The sequence below is a fragment of the Tenrec ecaudatus genome, chromosome 15 (assembly GCF_050624435.1).
Source record: "Tenrec ecaudatus isolate mTenEca1 chromosome 15, mTenEca1.hap1, whole genome shotgun sequence".
NCBI classification, from domain to species: Eukaryota; Metazoa; Chordata; class Mammalia; order Afrosoricida; family Tenrecidae; genus Tenrec; species Tenrec ecaudatus.
Window position 1 is genome coordinate 86,303,490 of NC_134544.1, and position 17,550 is coordinate 86,321,039.

Sequence of the window (17,550 nt, forward strand, 5' to 3'; positions counted from 1 at the left end):
GACACCTAAGTCTCTAAATGACTTAGTATATTCTAGACTACTGAACGAAAACCATTTTAAGAACTGAGTTGAAAGTCGTAGCATGGGTTGAAAAGCAAGGGGGAAAACAGGATGATTGGTAATAGGTTTTTTGTTTTGTTTTGTTTTAAAAGAGGGGAAAAGAGAGTAGTTTTGTCTTAAAGTAGAATGTCTGGTTGTGCCAGAATGTGAACGATAGTAAAGCTCAACTTGAGGGGATGTGGTAAGTTGTAGAAGGTTTGAGGGGAAGTGAACTTGATTTGCCTTGGTTTTCAATACCAGCAAATACTGCGTATGGAAAGAGGCGATGAGGTGTTGTGAAATCTTTACAGAGTAGATCAGTGGTGGTGGACTTATTCACAGGATAGTGAAAAAGGCTGGTGAACCTCTTCACTGCAGAATGCTATCTGACTGATAAAATGTTGACTATTGTGTGAAATATATTTGGCCAGAGGAAGTGTTCCCCTGAACGAGACCAGATTGGGACCCTAATACCTCTGCAGGAGATAGGAGCCTCACCCAATACCGCTCAACTCTATTAAAGGATCTGAAAGGTGCAGGGAAAAAGCCTACCAATTTGTCTAAAGTCACTGAGGTTAAACAGGGGCCTAAAGAAAGCCCTACTGCCTTTCCTGAAAGGCTGCAAGAGGCTTACAGGGTGTACACACCCATAGACCCCAGCGCCCCGGCTAATCAGGCGGCTGTAGTTATGCAATTTGTAGCACAGTCAGCTCCTGATATTAGAAAAAAGTTACAAAAATTAGAAGGCTTTGAGGGTAAATCTCTCTCTGAGCTCCTGGCGGTGTCCCAAAAAGTTTTTGACAACAGAGAAGATCCAGCTGAGGCATCCCGAGCTCTTACTCAAAAAATGGCAAAGGTGCTTCTAGCCACAGAAGTTGGGGTCCGCCGCCCCTGGAGCCTCGCCCCACCAAAAAAAAAAAAAAAAAAAGAGATTTCGGCCAAAGATAGCGAAAGCCCACCCAGTCGCGTTTAGGAAAGGATCAGTGTGCTGTGTGCAAGGAAGAAGGACACTGGAAAAACGAGTGCCCTAACCGAGGACAAAGGAAACCCAAGAAACCCTCCACCCCTGTCTTAGTGGAGGAGCTGGAGTGACGGGACCGGGGTTCAGCATCCCCCCACCTAAACCCAGGGTAACTCTCATGGTGGAAAACAAACCAATCAATTTTTTAGTAGACACCGGAGCAACCCATTCCAAGGACACTGCTAAAATTATTGGAGCCACGGGAAAAGTGAAGACATACCCATGGTCGTCAGCTAGAATTTCTAACCTGGGAAAAGGAACTGTGACTCACTCTTTCTTAGTCATTCCAGAATGCCCTACCCCCCTCCTGGGACAAGACCTTGCTCAGCAAGCTGAAGGCCACTATTTCCTTCAAAGAAAACTCCATGCAGGTACAAACGGGGTCAGGGCTCTGCTGGTTTCGTTTCCAATTGAAGAAGAGTCTCGCCTCTTCCTTGCAGCAGACGCCGAAAAGAAATACCAAGACCCTGGGGGACTCCTGGAAAGATGGAAAGCCACAATCTGTAATGTGTGGGCAGAAACAAACCCCCCGGGGCTGGCTAAACATCGGGCACCCATTGTAGTTCAATTACAGAGCTCTGCCACTCCAATTCGAGAAAAACAATACCCAATAAGCCAACTAGGCTATAAGGTTTCTGCCAAAAAGGCCCAGCTGTGTGCAAAAATCGTCACCTACCTAGGGTATGAGTTAAAGGATGGCAATCGGACTTTGTCCAATAGCAGAATCCAGGCCATCCAAGCTCTACCCAAACCCACCACCAAAAAAACAGGTACGTGAATTTCTAGGAGCAGTAGGATACTGCCGCCTGTGGATCCTGGGTTTTGCAGAAATAGCCAAACCACTCTATGCAGCTACTGGAGGAGCAAAGGCTGAACTAATATGAACAGAGGTAGAAGAAAAAGCTTTCCAGAAGCTGAAGACTGCACTGGTAAGTGCTCCTGCCCTAGCCCTTTCTAACCTCGAAAAGCCCTTTCACCTTTTTGTTGCAGAAGCAAATGGAGTAGCAAAAGATGTGTTGGTACAGGCTCTCAGGCCCTGAAAACGGCCCTTAGCGTACCTCTCCAAAAGACTCGAACCAGAGGCTGTTGGATGGCCTAACTGCTTGAGGGCAATTGCAACCACCGCCCTGCTGGTGAAAGAAGCCTCAAAGCACACTTTTGACCAGAACCTCGTCATCACTGCTCCTCACAATGTAGAGCAACTCCTCCGGGCTCCTCAAGACAGATGGCTCTCAAATTCCAGAATCACCCAGTACCAAGTATCTAACAGCAACAGACTGGCTGATCAGGCTGCGTGCCAAGCAGCCAGCTCCGAAACCATCCTGCCTCTGCTAGAACCCTCTAACAGCCTCGAGCCTCCCCATTACTCACAAGCTGAACAAGAACTGGCCAAAATTAGCAGAGCTCCTGCACAAGGATTATGTAATTAAAGGACTGTACCAGCTAACCAGAAGTGAAGCTGCAAGGTGCCCGTTTGTGCCCAGGTAAATGCTAATCCTGTCCCAGTTCATCACCCAGGACAAAGATACCGAGGAAAAGCTCCAGGTGAACACTGGAAAGTAGATTTTACTGAAGTCCCACGAGCACCAGGCAACTACAGGTATCTCCTTGTTTTTGTGGACACTTTTTTCTGGCTGTACAGAGGCCTATCCAACAAAGAGAGAGACTGCCCTCATTGCAGTTAAAAAGTTAGTCTTTGAAATTATTCCCAGATTTGGACTCCCCATGTTCATAGGATCTGACAATGGCCCGGCGTTCACCGCCCTGTTAACAAAATTACTAACTGGGGTGCTAAAAACCAATTGGAAGTTGCATTGTAGTTACCGACCACAAAGCTCTGGACAGGTAGAAAGAGCAAATAGAACAATTAAGGAAGTTCTCACTAAATTAAAGTTAGAACCTGGCGGAGATTGGGTTAGCCTCCTACCTTTTGCCTTGCTTCAGGTGAGATGTACACCTCAAAAGCATGGTTATTCTCCATTTGAAATAATGTATGGGTTTCCACCCTCATTGTTACCTAAGATTGGAAGTGAAGTGTTAAGCGAAATCAAATTGCATAACATGGTTAAGTCATTACAGGCCTTGCAATCAGAAACAACGTGCCGTCCGACCAGACTCCAGCCCGTGACAAGGAAAGCCGAAAGCCCCTCTTCAACCCCAACCGACGGCAGTTCCCTATTTCTAAAACCCACCGACTAGGCCTAAGGTTACTTTTATTGCAAACAAAACTAAAATTGTTAGGAAAATCCAAGCAGAAATAAGGAAAAAGTTAAAGTTTGTGCAAGGTCAAGTCAAACTGAGTCAGAAAAACTGAGTATGCCCCCAGACCAGTAAAGAATGATAAAGTATGTGATAAGAATGTAAAGAGTATGTGATAAGGATGTGAAGAGCATGGGATGAGGATGTGATGTGATGGAGAAGGTAATAAAGGAGTTGAAATTATTCTGAGTGATAACGAAACTGAGAATGTTCTAGGTGGTAAGCAAGGTGCGATTGTTCTGGGTAAAACTGTTCTAGGTTTGCAAAAGAAACAAACATAAAAAGCAGGATGATCCCAACCTTGCATAAAGTTCAGCTTAACCGCTTCTGTGCCCTGCAGCTTTTGGGAAAAACTACAGCTTCAGCAGATAGCTGCCTTTAAACTCTTCAGTGTTAGCTAGAAAATAAAAAGGGGGGAATTATAGAAAATCACTGAGTTTTAACTGAAGTATATTGGTAACTCTCTGAAGATACTGTGTCTTTATGCTTTCCCAAGTTCTGAGATGCATTAAGTAAACTAGAACCATGCTGGGAAGGACCCTACCCTGTTGCCCTGAGTACCCCGACTGCGTCAAAGGTTGCTGGAAAGCAGCATTGGATTCATCACCCCAGACTAAAGAAGGGGCTGACTTTACTTCCCTCAGCCTGCAAGTTAATCATGATCTCCAGGCTCTAGAAAAGTCAGTAACTGCTCTTAAAACCTCCCTAAGCTCCCTAGCCGAAGTGGTGCTACAAAATAGAAGAGGCCTAGACTTGCTGTTTCATAAACAAGGGGGTTTGTGTATGGCATTAGGAGAAGCATGCTGTTTTATGTAAATCACTCCGGTGTAATTAGAAAAAGTATAAGTCACCTCCGAAAACGACTGCAAGATAGAGAAAAGGCCCTAACCAGTCAAGAAAACTGGTAGCAACGAATGTTTTCAGCCTATCCCTGGCTCACATCTTTACTTAGTGCCATTGCTGGGCCCCTTATTCTGTTCGTACTTGCCCTCACTGTGGGCCTGTTTGTGTTCAACGTCCTTCTCAAGTTAATCGGAACTCGCTACAAGATATCAAGTTGATGGTTGTTAAAACCAATTATCAGGTTTTAGCAAATAAAAAAGTTAGGGAATGAAGGATTTGATTTAGTTACTAGAAGAGGAGGGAATGTTAAGGCTTAATAGAGTAAAATAAGTTATTCCATTTTGAAAAGCTTAAGTGCCATCCCCCATTCTAAGAGAGATATGTTATTTTAGAAAAGCAAGTCACTGTGACCTTGCTTATATTCGTTTGTAAATATAAGCAAAAAGTTTTGCAAGATCATCTGGTCTAAGGTAGCTGAGCAGGACGTGTGGAACTACCCACATCCCTCTTATCTTGTGTACACACCCTTTCCCATTCCTTGCTCTACCCCCCTCGCCTTGCTGGTTTTAAGTGTATAAAAGGGAAAGAAAAATTTTGCCGGACGCTTCAGCTTTGGACCCTGTGTGGCCATGCTGTAGCCCAAATCCGGATTTGTCTATTTGTATTTTTGTCTTTCTGTAATAATATTTTGCTTTGTTACTTTGCAGTTGCTTGTGGGTCAGTGGTCTATGTTGGGCGCGACTCCGTAACAATTTCCACATTTCAGAATATTGGGAGGTTTAGTGCACCTTGAGGATTACTGACCAAATCTAACTCCAAGCAGCGTTTATGAATGTTCTATGCAGGTTCACAGGGAATCAGAACTGACTACAGGACCCTAACAATTACAAAGGATTATCAAAACATTTGCTATGTTTGAGACTGGTATTGCAGTCACTGTATCAATGCACTTCCTTGAGGACTTGAGAGAAGGAAATGTCTCCTTCATGGTCATTTCCGTCAACACATCCATCTATCAAACTGTAGTCTGAGGACACGGTCACCTATGACTATGCAGGAAACAATGAAAACTCACATCCTGAAAATGCCACACACCCAGGACAGAGGGAATGACGTTGACAATTCATTTGCTGTCCTTTCCCCTCCTTCTTTCACTTAGTGGTTAAAGCTTTGTGAAAAAAAGCTTTTATTTCCTGAAAATCGTTTCAGTTTTGGGCTGTTAAACCAGCTCCACAAAATTGGAGGAAACATTCTCTAGACTCAAATCATACAATTAGGCCACAAACACAATCACCGAGTCAATTCTAACTCAGGGGCATTGTAGAGTCTGGATTGTACATTTTTTGGAGGCAGACCCTTTAATCATTCTTCCCAGATGCTGGATTTCAGGTGGTCAATGCCTTACCCACCGTGCACCCAGGGTTTCTATATGCTCATAACAATTTAACAAAACAAAACCAATCTAGAACTGTTTTGGATTCCATAGAGGTGATTCTGATTCACTGTGTCCCGTTGTGCAGTGTAGAACTGCATTCCCATTTGAAAGGCTAAGACCTTTGAGAATGAACTCATTATAGCTTTTGATAGCCGGGCACCATAAGCTTTGTTCACATTTGCTTATGCACCTGCTTTGTCTTCAGCTATTGTGTCGGGAAGGTGAGCATCATGGAATGCCAGTTTAATAGAACAAAGTATTCTTGCATTGAGGGAGTGCTTGAGCGGAGGCCCAATGCCCATCTGCTACCTTAATACTAAACCTATACATATATGCACACAGATCTATCTCCACATACTCATACATATAATTACATATGTACATGCTTTTATTTAGACCAATCTATATGCCCTTTGCCTCCTAGCTCTTTCATCTATTTCCTTTTACATTCTTCTTATCCAACGATCATCATGTTCAGCCTTCATTTTGGTTTCAGTAATTCCTCTCTGTTACTATCCTTGGTCATGCCCTACCAGGCCTCCTACACCCTCTTCACCGATTTGGATCACTTGTTCCCTTGTCCCTGGGTTTGTTAACACCACTTCTTTTCCCCCAACCTCCCCCTCTCCCATGTCCCCCTGGAACTGTCAGTCCCATTGTTTTCTCCTCCAAACCAAAAAAATCATGTCATTGTGAATGAGGGGGAGTGCAGAGTGGGGACCCAAAGCCCACCTGTAGGCAATTGGACATCAACCCCTTAGAGAAGGATCGCGGGGAGATCAGTCAGTCAGGGTGCAGGGTAGGAAAGATGATACAACTTTCCTCTAGTTCCTAAATGCTTCCTCCCCACCCACTATCATGATCACTATTCTACCTTACAAATCTGGCTAGACCAAAAGATGTACACTGGTACAGATAGGAACTGGAAACACGGGGAATCCAGGGCGGAAGATTCCTTCAGGACCAGTGGTGAGAGTGGCAATACCAGGAGGGTGGAGAGTGGCAGGAGTGAGGGTGGGAATGGGGATCGATTACAAGGATCTACATATAACCTCCTCCCTGGGGCAGGGACAACAGAAAAGTGGGTGGAGACATCGGACTGTGTAATAAATGACAATAATTTATAAATTGTAAAGGGTTCATGAGTAAGGGGGAGTGCAGAGTGAGGGGTAAAATGAGGAACTGATGCCAGGGGCTTAAGTGAAGAGCAAATGCTTTGAGAATGATGAGGGAAATGAATGTACAAATGTGCTTTACATAATTGATGTAAAGAACTCTTAAGCTTAACTCATGCCCCATTTTAGAATTTTTAAAATGCTGTTCTGGCCTCTTTCATCACTAAAGTATGTAACCTCTTTGTCTACCACACCCAGTTTTGCGCCATCGCAATGTTTTATTATTCAAATGTCAATATCTTCCTGTTCTCAGAATGTGCACATTTTCCATACCCCATTCCACTCTGCCTCACAAAGTTAAAAATTTACGCTTATCTTAGTGTCTGTAAACTGCGTGCTGAAAGGAATGTGAAACCTCCAACCTTCCCTGCTTACACACTGAAAGCTTTGTAATAGCCTCAACCACTCCTGATCGCCAAACCAGCAGCGGTTTTTGCCCTTATAGACCCACCTGAATATAATTTTCAGCTTTGAGTAATTTAACCGAGATTTGAATCCTCCCAAAGGCCACCACCTAGAATAAAGACTCCCAATTTGGACATAAATAAAAATTGCATTACTTATGCACATCAGAAGACTGCATGAGAAGAGTAAAATGAGAGCCCATGGACAGGGAATTTTTTTAAAATCAATGACACATCAGCCAAAGGAATAATTACAAAAAAATACAGAACTCTATATCTCAATAAGAAAATAACAAGAAACCAAATAAAAAAATGGGGAAAAGATATGAAAAAAATTGAAGTACAAATGATTAATAATGATAAGCAAATGAAGTTCACATGATTAACTTCACCAAAAATGAAATACAGATGGTTAACAAACATATAAAAAATGCTCATGCTCACTAGCCTTCAGATGCAAATTCAAACCACAATGAGATAGTACTTAACCCCTGCAATGCAAGCCCAAAACAAAGAAGCAAAACAACAAATGCTGGAGAGGATATGGAGGGATTGGGATTCATATATACTGGCGGTGGACTTAGAGATACATACAGCCACTGTGGAAATCAATGTGGCACTACTTAAAATAACCAAAGCTTGAAGTCCCATTTGATCCAACAATACCACAATTAGACACCATGGAATTCATACACAAAGCAATATATTTTTAAAAACAACATACTAAAACAGAGGTAAAGCTCAGTTGAAAATAAGAGGAATGTTTAAAACTGCAAGATTTAAAATGGGTGAAAAAGGTTCTCAAAAGATAAAGGGTCATATTTTAACTTAACTGCATCTGAATAATCCACCTTCCAAAGAATTCTGCATGGGAGCAAGGCCATTCACATTCCTGTTCTATGGTCACAGTATTTCTCCAGTTAATGTAGTTAATATGGGTCAAAGGAATGATCAAATGTAAAATGAAATATTGGTCTTGGTATCAAGGTACATATGCACACAGGATGAGTCTATCAGGCTTTCCCAGTAGCTGTATTCATGATTTCCTGCAGGATTTACATTGCAGTCATACACTGTGACAGACATTTTGTTCAGCCCTTCTGTCCAATCACTGCGTCAGTTTATCCTATGAGCTTTGGGGAACATCAAAGAAAATATAATTGGATACTGCAGTAACTGCCAATCACTAAATGCATACGCACTGCCACATGCCCTGTATTCATATGGTTTCTCTGCTGTACAAATCCTCTATTGTCACATGACTCCTTTCGGGCTAAAGGCCAGACAATCAGAACTACATTCGTTAAAATCCCAATGTAGTCTAGTGACACACTGAGAGAAACCAAAGAGGGTATTTGCAAAGTCACTATATTGCCAGAGCTTTCCTTCTTATTGAGATCACTGGTATGAGATGTCACATGACTTCCTGTAGTTTCCTATCTTGAGTGAATTTTGTATGTTTTCAGTTTTGTGTGTTTCTGTGAAGAAAACTTAGAAGCACAGGTAAAAGTTTTACCCACATTCAATGCAGTTTCATGGTAACTATCCTACCTGAAATCATTGATGAGACATAAGCGTTTAAATTTTTTTAAATGTTTTTTTTATGATTTAAAACTTAACAGAATAAATTGGTTTTCTATTCATCAGTTCATACATTGATTGCAGTCCCCAAGATGTACCAGCCTTCTTCGCACTTCTGCCCCCTCCCTGTCCTTTTATACTATACATCCTTCGTTCATGTTTCTTCTAGCTTTTATGTGTTTTTAGCCATAAGCAAATGCTTTTCTTTTGATTTTGTATGGTTGATTTTCCAGGGAGTGTATGTTATTCTTCCCCTCCAAGTCTATATATTGTTGGGCTGAAAGCTGAGGCAGAGGAGTGAGTACAGGTCCAAGAGTGAAACATCGCTAAAGGCCACAATCTGTAGATTCCAAGTTTCCAGCAGACCAGTAAGCCTGATCTATTTTATGGTTTTGGTTTGTTCCACTTTCTTCCCCACTCGACTCAGGACTCTCTTTTGTGATTCCTTTCAGAGTAATTAGCAGTGGAAGGTGAGCACCATCTAGTTCTTCTGGTCTCACGGTTGTGGAGTCTGAGGTTCACTGTGTTCCATTCTTCCTTTGGAATAATTGTCCCCATACATCTTCTATTCTCTTTATTCTTATTTTATGGTACTTCTGTGCTGTCTCCGGTAGCTAACAAAGTGCATGCAGGTGGGGCAGGTACACGTGTCATCTGGTGGGCACTCTGCTTGGTATAGCTGTGATCCAGAAACACCAGGTTCAGTTCCCTTTTGGGTACTGAAAGTTGGAAGAGCAATGAGGTACCTATGAACTCTGTGGAAGTCTGGAAGGTCTTCTCCCCACAAGGGTGGTCATGCCAGTAGAGGGACAGCAATGCAGAACATGGATCCCCATATGGTCACAATTGTCTGTTTCCACGCTTGCCCAGGCCAAACTCTAGCACCTCTTCCTCTGTTTTGAAAGCTTTGTTACACTAACTCCAATGAAAGGTTTTCTTCTTGGAAATTGTCTAATGTTTAAGGAAACCTGACTTCCACATATAAGATTTTCTACATTTAATTCATGCAAAGGGCTTCTTTCCTTTGTGAAATTTCTGATGTGCTGTAAGGCATCACGTCTGGCTGAAAGCTTTACCACACTCAACACATATTAAGGCTTTTCTCCACGAAGAATTCATAGATGAGTTATGAGATGTGCTTTCTGAATGAAGCCTTTGCTACATTCACTACATACATGGAGTTTCTCTCTCTGCATGAGTTTTCTGATAAACGATGAGCTTATTCTTCCTGAAAAAGGCTTTCCACATTCACCACATACATGGGGTTTAGCGTCTGTGTGAAGTTTCTGATGTGCTATAAGGTATGTTTTCTGGCTGAAAGCTTTACCACACTCACCACATACATAGCGGTTTTCTCCTGTGAATTTGTAGCTGAGTTTTGAGATTTCCTTCCTGAAGGAAGCTTTTGCCACATTCACTACACACATGGGGTTTCTCTCCAGTATGAGTTCCCTGATGAACACTGAGGTCCTTCTATCTGATAAATGTAGGGAACTGTGTGTCCCCCCCACCCTGGATTTAAGCCATGTACGACCTTTATGAATTTACTCTCAGTTTTCTGCCATACAAACTGCCCTGAGATTTTACTGCCCTTTGTTCCATTCCCGCCAGAGGGTGGCTGCCTTGACCCTTGCTAGGATTGGTGCTCTTTCACTAGCTGCTGCTATGTTCATTGGTCAATATATGACTGATGGCATCCACCTCCCAGGCACCAGGTATGCTTCATTAGCATACTTACCTGTTCGATCAGTTGCCGGCCATTTCTTCCTTATTTGGCAATGCACGACTATTGGCTACCTCAGTTGTACCTTACTTTACATGTGACATAATGGTGCCCGCCCTTCGCTGGCTATTTAAACCTCTGCTCTCAACTCAATAAACGAGGCTTGATCAGATTCCTGTCGTGCTTCCATCTCTCCGCGCCCTTACCCATCTTCATTCCCAGTCCCTCTTTCAGGTTCCCACGTTGTTGATGTCCCACGGGATGGGACAGATAAAACCTTTTCCATATTCACCACATATGTACGGTTTCTATCGAGTATGAGTCTGCTGATTATCAGTGAGAAAAGCCATCCAGGTAAAGGCTTTTCCACATTCCCCACATGCATGGGGTTTCTGTCCAGTACGAGTTCGCTGATGAACAGTGAGAGCAGTCTTCCTCATTTAGCCTTTGCCACCTTCACCACATACATAGGGTTTCTCTCCAGTATGAGTTCGTAGATGAGTTTTAAGATGTGCTTTCCGGTTGAAACCTTTGCCACATTCACCACATACGTGGGGTTTCTCTCCAGTGTGAGTTAGCTGATGATTAGAGAGCACAGTCTTCAAGATAAAACCTTTTCCACACTCATCACACACATGGGGTTTCTCTCCCGTATGAGTTCGCTGATGATCACTGAGAGAAGTCTTCCTGATAAAGCCTTTTCCACATTCACCACATACATGGGGTTTCTCTCCAGTATGAGTTCGCTGATGATCACTGAGAGAAGTCTTCTTGATAAAGCCTTTTCCACATTCACCACATACATGGGGTTTCTCTCCTGTATGAGTTAGTAGATGAGTTTTGAGCTGTGTTTTCTGAATGAAGCCTTTTCCACATTCACCACATACATGGGGTTTCTCTACTGTATGAGTTTGCTGACGAACACTGAGCTTGTTCTTCTTAGTAAAGGATTTTCCACATTCACCACGTACATGGGGTTTCTCTCCAGTATGAGTTCGCTGATGAACAGTGAGAGCAGTCTTCCTGATAAAGGCTTTTCCCCATTCACCACACACATGTGGTTTCACTCCAGTATGAGTTCGCTGATGAACAGTGACGTTCTTCCCGATAAAAGCTTTGCCACATTCACCACATACATGGGGTTTATCTCCTGTGTGAATTATCTGATGTGCTCTAAGGTGCTGCTTCTGGTTGAAAGCTTTACCACACTCACCAAGTACATAGGGTTTTTCTCCTGCATGAATTTGTAGATGACTTTTGAGATGGGCTTTCCGACTGAAACCTTTGCCACCTTCACCACAGACATGGGGTTTCTCTCCAGTATGACTTTGCTGTTGAATAGTGAGGTCCATCTTCCTGATAAAGGCTTTTGCACATTGACCACATACATGGGGTTTCTCTGCAGTATGAGTTCGCAGATGAGCAGTAAGATCAGTCTTCCTGGTGAAGCCTTTCCCACATTCACTGCATATATAGGGCATCCCTGCCACAAGAGTTTCCTGATAGCCCTTGAGGTAGGATTTACTGTGATAAGCTTTGCCACATTGCAAGCATTTACCTAGCTTTTGTCCTTCATGGGCTTTTTGATGTTCATTGATTTTGAACACTTTCTTGAATTTTTGCCCACACTGACTGCATTCATAGTTCTTATCTAGTGTATCAGTGATCCGGTGCTCATAGAGCACAGACTCCTCGATGAAGGTTGTCCCACATTTATCACCTGTATGTGGTTTCTCAATTTCATCAGATTTCTGATGCTGATGGCATTGTGACTTCATGAGCCTGGATTGTTCACACTCAGGGAATTTCTTTTCAGTACAATATTGCTCTTGTTCAACATGGAGAAAAGTTTCCTCATCTTCACTGAGCACAACTGACTTCTGTATTTTATTGCTTCTATTCTGATTTAATTCAGGAATGATTAAATCTGATTTTATGATTTTTTCATGTAAGCCAAACATCTCATCATTTTCCTTTGGAGGAAAATTATTTTGGTGTTGAGAAACAATAATTTCCAATGTATTAAATTTATAACACCGTTCCGTTCTGTCTATGCATCTTTCACATTGCAAGTGCTCAAGCAAATGATCATCATCTTTGTGGATTTCTATAAAAGAAAAGAACATGGACTCTTTTCAACATTTTGATTGACAACGGGTCTCTTAAAATATGCATTGATACAAAGTAGATCTTTAGTGACAACCCTCTTATATGAATAAAACACTATGCTTAATGTTTATTTCCCATTGGAAGTAATACAACAGTGTAAACAATCCAAAGAGTAAAGTTATTGTAGAAATCAGGTTGGATATGAAAGTGATGAATGAGCACAGATTTGGTATTTGCATAAAGAGGGGCATGAAAATGTACAACAAACATAATAGAAGGGAGACATCGAGACCAATAGACCACAGATGTGATAAGGCTTGCTAATTCCAGTTGCTAGAGGTCAGATGTATTCATTTCATCAATCATTAATGAAAGACAACTAAGTACTAGACAAAGTTGGGAATGTGAAAAATGTAGAATGTTCTACTTGGGAGAAAACTATTTTTACAGGTATATATGAAAGGTACTATGGTACAGAAACATATTGGTTATGTTTCTGGAGCCTGTATTCTAGCTGACACCACCCATCTTTCAGTGTTGTCCTGTGGTAGCTTGCATGTTGCTGTGATGCCAGAAGCACTGCCACCCAGTGTTTCAAACACAAGCAGGACCACCCATGGTGTACAGGTCTTAGTAGAATCTCCAGAAACAAGGACTGGGAGGAAGACCCGGTGATCTACTTCTGGAACATGCACCCCTCAAGTTTAATGGCAATGAAATAACACTGAAGAAGTACTAAATCCTCAAAGTACAATCAACAGTAATGATGTGGATGTAGGAGAGCTTTGGGGAGCTTCTGTGGTTGACATGGCATGACTGAAAATGAGAAAAAGTAGCTGTAAACATCCTCTAATAATTGGAAGGTGGAATATATGAAATATTATCAAGAAAAAATTGCAAGTTGTTAAAACAAAATGTAATGTTTAAAAATTGATAGTGTATGAATTATTCAACTAAATAGACTGATACTGGCTCTTTTTAATTAGATAGTCAAGTGGTTTATAAGGCTGGGAGTGACAAATTAAAGAAGACTAAAATCATATCCATCTTCAAAAAGTACATGGTAAGATCTTCCCTAAAGTGTAATTCTGTCAGCGGAAGGTTAATATTCATATGCCTGCAAGTAAGACCAGTTACTAAAAGTATTATTTAGATTTGTGCACCAATTGTTTAAGCAAACGAAGTGTGGGATCCAGCCCCAGAGTCAAAAGGCCCTTAAGAATAGCGTGTGCACTTAAGGAAGATAAAGCAGACAGCAAAAACTGGGTAGAGTGGCTTCATATCCGATGCTGGATAAGATAGTGAGGTGATTTAACAGTGAGTTTATATAGTAGCGAGGTGTGTGAGCCTCCAGAAGGCATGGACAACAGGGCAGACTGATGTGAATGTGGGAATATGTTGAACTCTTTTAGAACACTTCATGATAAGTATCAGGCTGTGGGAAACTGCAGCTCAAGAAGAGAGTGGAGGCAGACCAATTATTCTCAGAATTAAAGATTGCAAGGCCAGGTATCTGGTTGGAGGGAAGCATTCGCATTTGTAAGTTGGAGAAGAGCTCCAATTACATTCTCCTAATTAAAAATCATCCCCACAATATCCTTTCATTACAGTGCTACCTTAATGATGCCTCATATAAGCACATGACTATTACCATCTGCGAGCAGCTTTAGCTATAAGAGCAGATATGGTGTTATTGTTCTCCCTGCTCAGTGGATAGTTACTTCCCTCACTTGCCCTCAGCCTCAGCACTGGTCTTTAGTTGCTCACCCAATTACTTCAGGGACATTCAGGGTAAAGACACTGCCTACCTTGTTAAGTAGGTAGGCGTTCCTGTGTGTAAGGAGTGGGAGCGGGGCTGCATGCCCTGACACTATATAAATTGGTGAAAGAATACAAAGCCTTTTTATGTCTGCCCTTCAATTATACAACCATCCCTTAGGACCCATCCAGAGGGAATTTAAGAGACAAAGTGATAGTTGATTGCTTGAGTGAAAGCAACAAAGGGAACCTGATTGCTTTTAAAGCTAGGCATCTTTTAGCTGAGTAGCAAGAAGTTAGGCGCCTGTAGGAGCTGTACACTAACATCTTACTGGAGGGCATTGTGGAGAAAACTCTATCTGGAGATTGTGCATTTCAGCTCTAGCTTTATCCTTGGGGCTTGGAGGTTTTCTTCTAACACTAGCACTGGTCTCCCAAGCCCTGAAGTCAGGAGTATAGAGGTAAGGTTGCTTACACTTTCATCCAGGTTCTGTTTTCCACAATAACGAAATTGAGGGTGGGAGAGGGAGGGAATACGGGCAGGTGATATCAAGGAATTCAAGAAGAAAATATTTTGAAACCGTGGTAGCATCAATACAATTAACTAAATATACATACATACATACATACATACATATATATATACATTAGAAAATTTTCCATACATTTTGCAGCCTGACATTGATCAACAATACATACAATCATGTACACAGATGAATGTAAAATTTGGGAACAATATAAGTATTTGGAAAATGCAGCCTTAGTGACAGAAATGACACACAAGTTTACCGATAAAATTTTGAGACTAATGATGAATTCAAAGCAAATTCCTTATTAAACAAAAGAAATGGAAACTATACATATGGAACTTTCTGAATGGAACAAACGAAAAGCAAATCACATCCATAGAAAGAAATAGTGGAGAAGCTCATTAGTCAAAACACAGCCATGGGTTAACTGTGGGACAGATGATCAACTGCTCAAATCCAAGTAGAAGCTAGCCAAAATACCTAGATCACAGAGCTGAGAAACTGTAAAGAATAAACTTGAGGAATAAAAGACTGATGAGTGAAGATTAATGACTGAGACCAGATGAGATGTGGGACGACACAAACGACATTTTACATATGGAAACCAAAAGGCTACTCAAAAGACAGAAGAGAGAAAGCAATATTGAATATACTATGATTATTTGATCAACAACAAAAATATCTATTGGAACATACAGACAAAATGTTATTTAGAAGCAGCAAAGGTCATCTTTTGGGTTTTCGAACTGTTAAGAAGGGGTGGGCCCAAGGAAGGCACACTGCATGGTAAGAAATATATAGTAGGTACACGTTTAGTGAAAAATATAAAATAACAATGCAGGATGTTAAAAATGTCCTTTCCACTTAAAAAATTATCGGAGGAATAGAAATGTTTTTAAAATCTTACAAGTAGAACAAAATTGGAGGTAGAGTGCTAAAGTATATCCTAAGCTGATAACAATTTTCTTGATAGGTGATTTTAAAGACCTGAAAATAACAGAAGTCATAAATGTGTTTCGCCAACAGAAGCAAAATATGGAGAAACATGTCTGTTAAAGTATTCCAACAGAGAAGGCAATTTGATCATCTCTATTAGAAAAACTCAGTAGGGGAGGAATGTGCTGCATTGAGGCCAGTTACAAAATCAGAGTTCTCTGTTTGGAGAGAGGCTTGCAAGATGGATTTTCATAGTAAGGTAGAAGAAAATAAAAAAGGGAAAATTTGAGAATCTTAAAGAAAGAAAATTAGGGAAGCAAACATACAGTACTATAAATCGAATAAATAGAAACCTAATCTCATAAGAGCTACAGTAGAACTTCTCTCAACTTCTAGGAAAAGTGAGCTCTCCTATTCAAAGAAGTACACACTTTTATGCATTTTCCAACACCTACCGTGGATGTGAGGCCTTCTGCTGCTTGAATCAATGCCCCCAGCCAATTTCCCTTAAGGTATTTTGACCATGCACCTGAAAAAAATCCCACTACAGCTTGTTTCTAATACCGACCACAGTTCTCTTGTTCCAATTGAGAGAACGCTTCTGGGGTGACAACTGAACCTGTTCATGAGAAATTACACAATCTTAGACACACCAAAATTAACCTAAAGTTTGTAAAACCTGAAGAATATAGTATTTCTACGAAAATCATGTTCAAAGGAAAAAAGTAAAGGGTGGTCTCTCAAGGATAGAAGACCTTACCTACTAACTTAGAACCAGAGAATGCAATAAGAATCTCCCTCTTTGAGAACATCACAGACACTACAAAGATTTGAACACATAAGCTAGGAAAAGCCAATGACTTCAGAATACTCACCGACAGAAACCAGGTTGCGATAGTTCTCCAACATTACATCCTGATATAGGGATTTCTGAGCAGGGTTCAGGAGCTGACATTCCTCCCAAGTGAACTTTACAGCCACATCATTGAATGGCACTGATTCCTGCAGTAAGAGGAGTCGATTTAATGGTGTATTTTCCATTTGAAGATTTTTAAAAAATATCTTAAAGAAAGCAAAACAGTAGTAAAAACTGTACATTCCATAATGCGTGGTAAACTGAGGACATGGTAGAAAGTATTTAACTTTATTTCTACATTCATAATTATGGGGATGGAAAACTAGCCCTATTTTCAGAAAGATCTCCTTTGTTCTGAGAAAGAAATATTTTCAAATACACATTTTCCAGGCCAAATAATGTGCCCCACCCCCACCCCCTACAATAGCTCTCCATTAAGGAGCAGTCTTAAAGGAGATCCCATAGTAGATGAATCATTTCTGTGATTGGCCACTTCACTGTGCCTGAAGGTTCTCTGTAGATCAGAGCAATCAGGTTCTGTAGCTAACCCACCATAAATGTAGCAAATGCCTGGGGAGGGCACAGGGTGGGTTTCAAGTCAACTAGCACTAGGTCAAGATGGTGATTCACAATCTTGCTTATTTATTATGTTACTCACTTATGACATTATTACCCATTGACTATGTATACACTAATTGCATGACGTGTACACCTTATGGAAAGATCTGAAAACTCCAGTACCTATACCCACTGGAAAATACATTCACTTTCTCAGTCCTGACATAGGATGAGGAGCCCCGTGCCCCACTGGTCTGTCTTTAATATTTGCCACAATTGCAATGTCACTCCTGAGGATCACCGTTCAAGTCTTGGGGACCTCC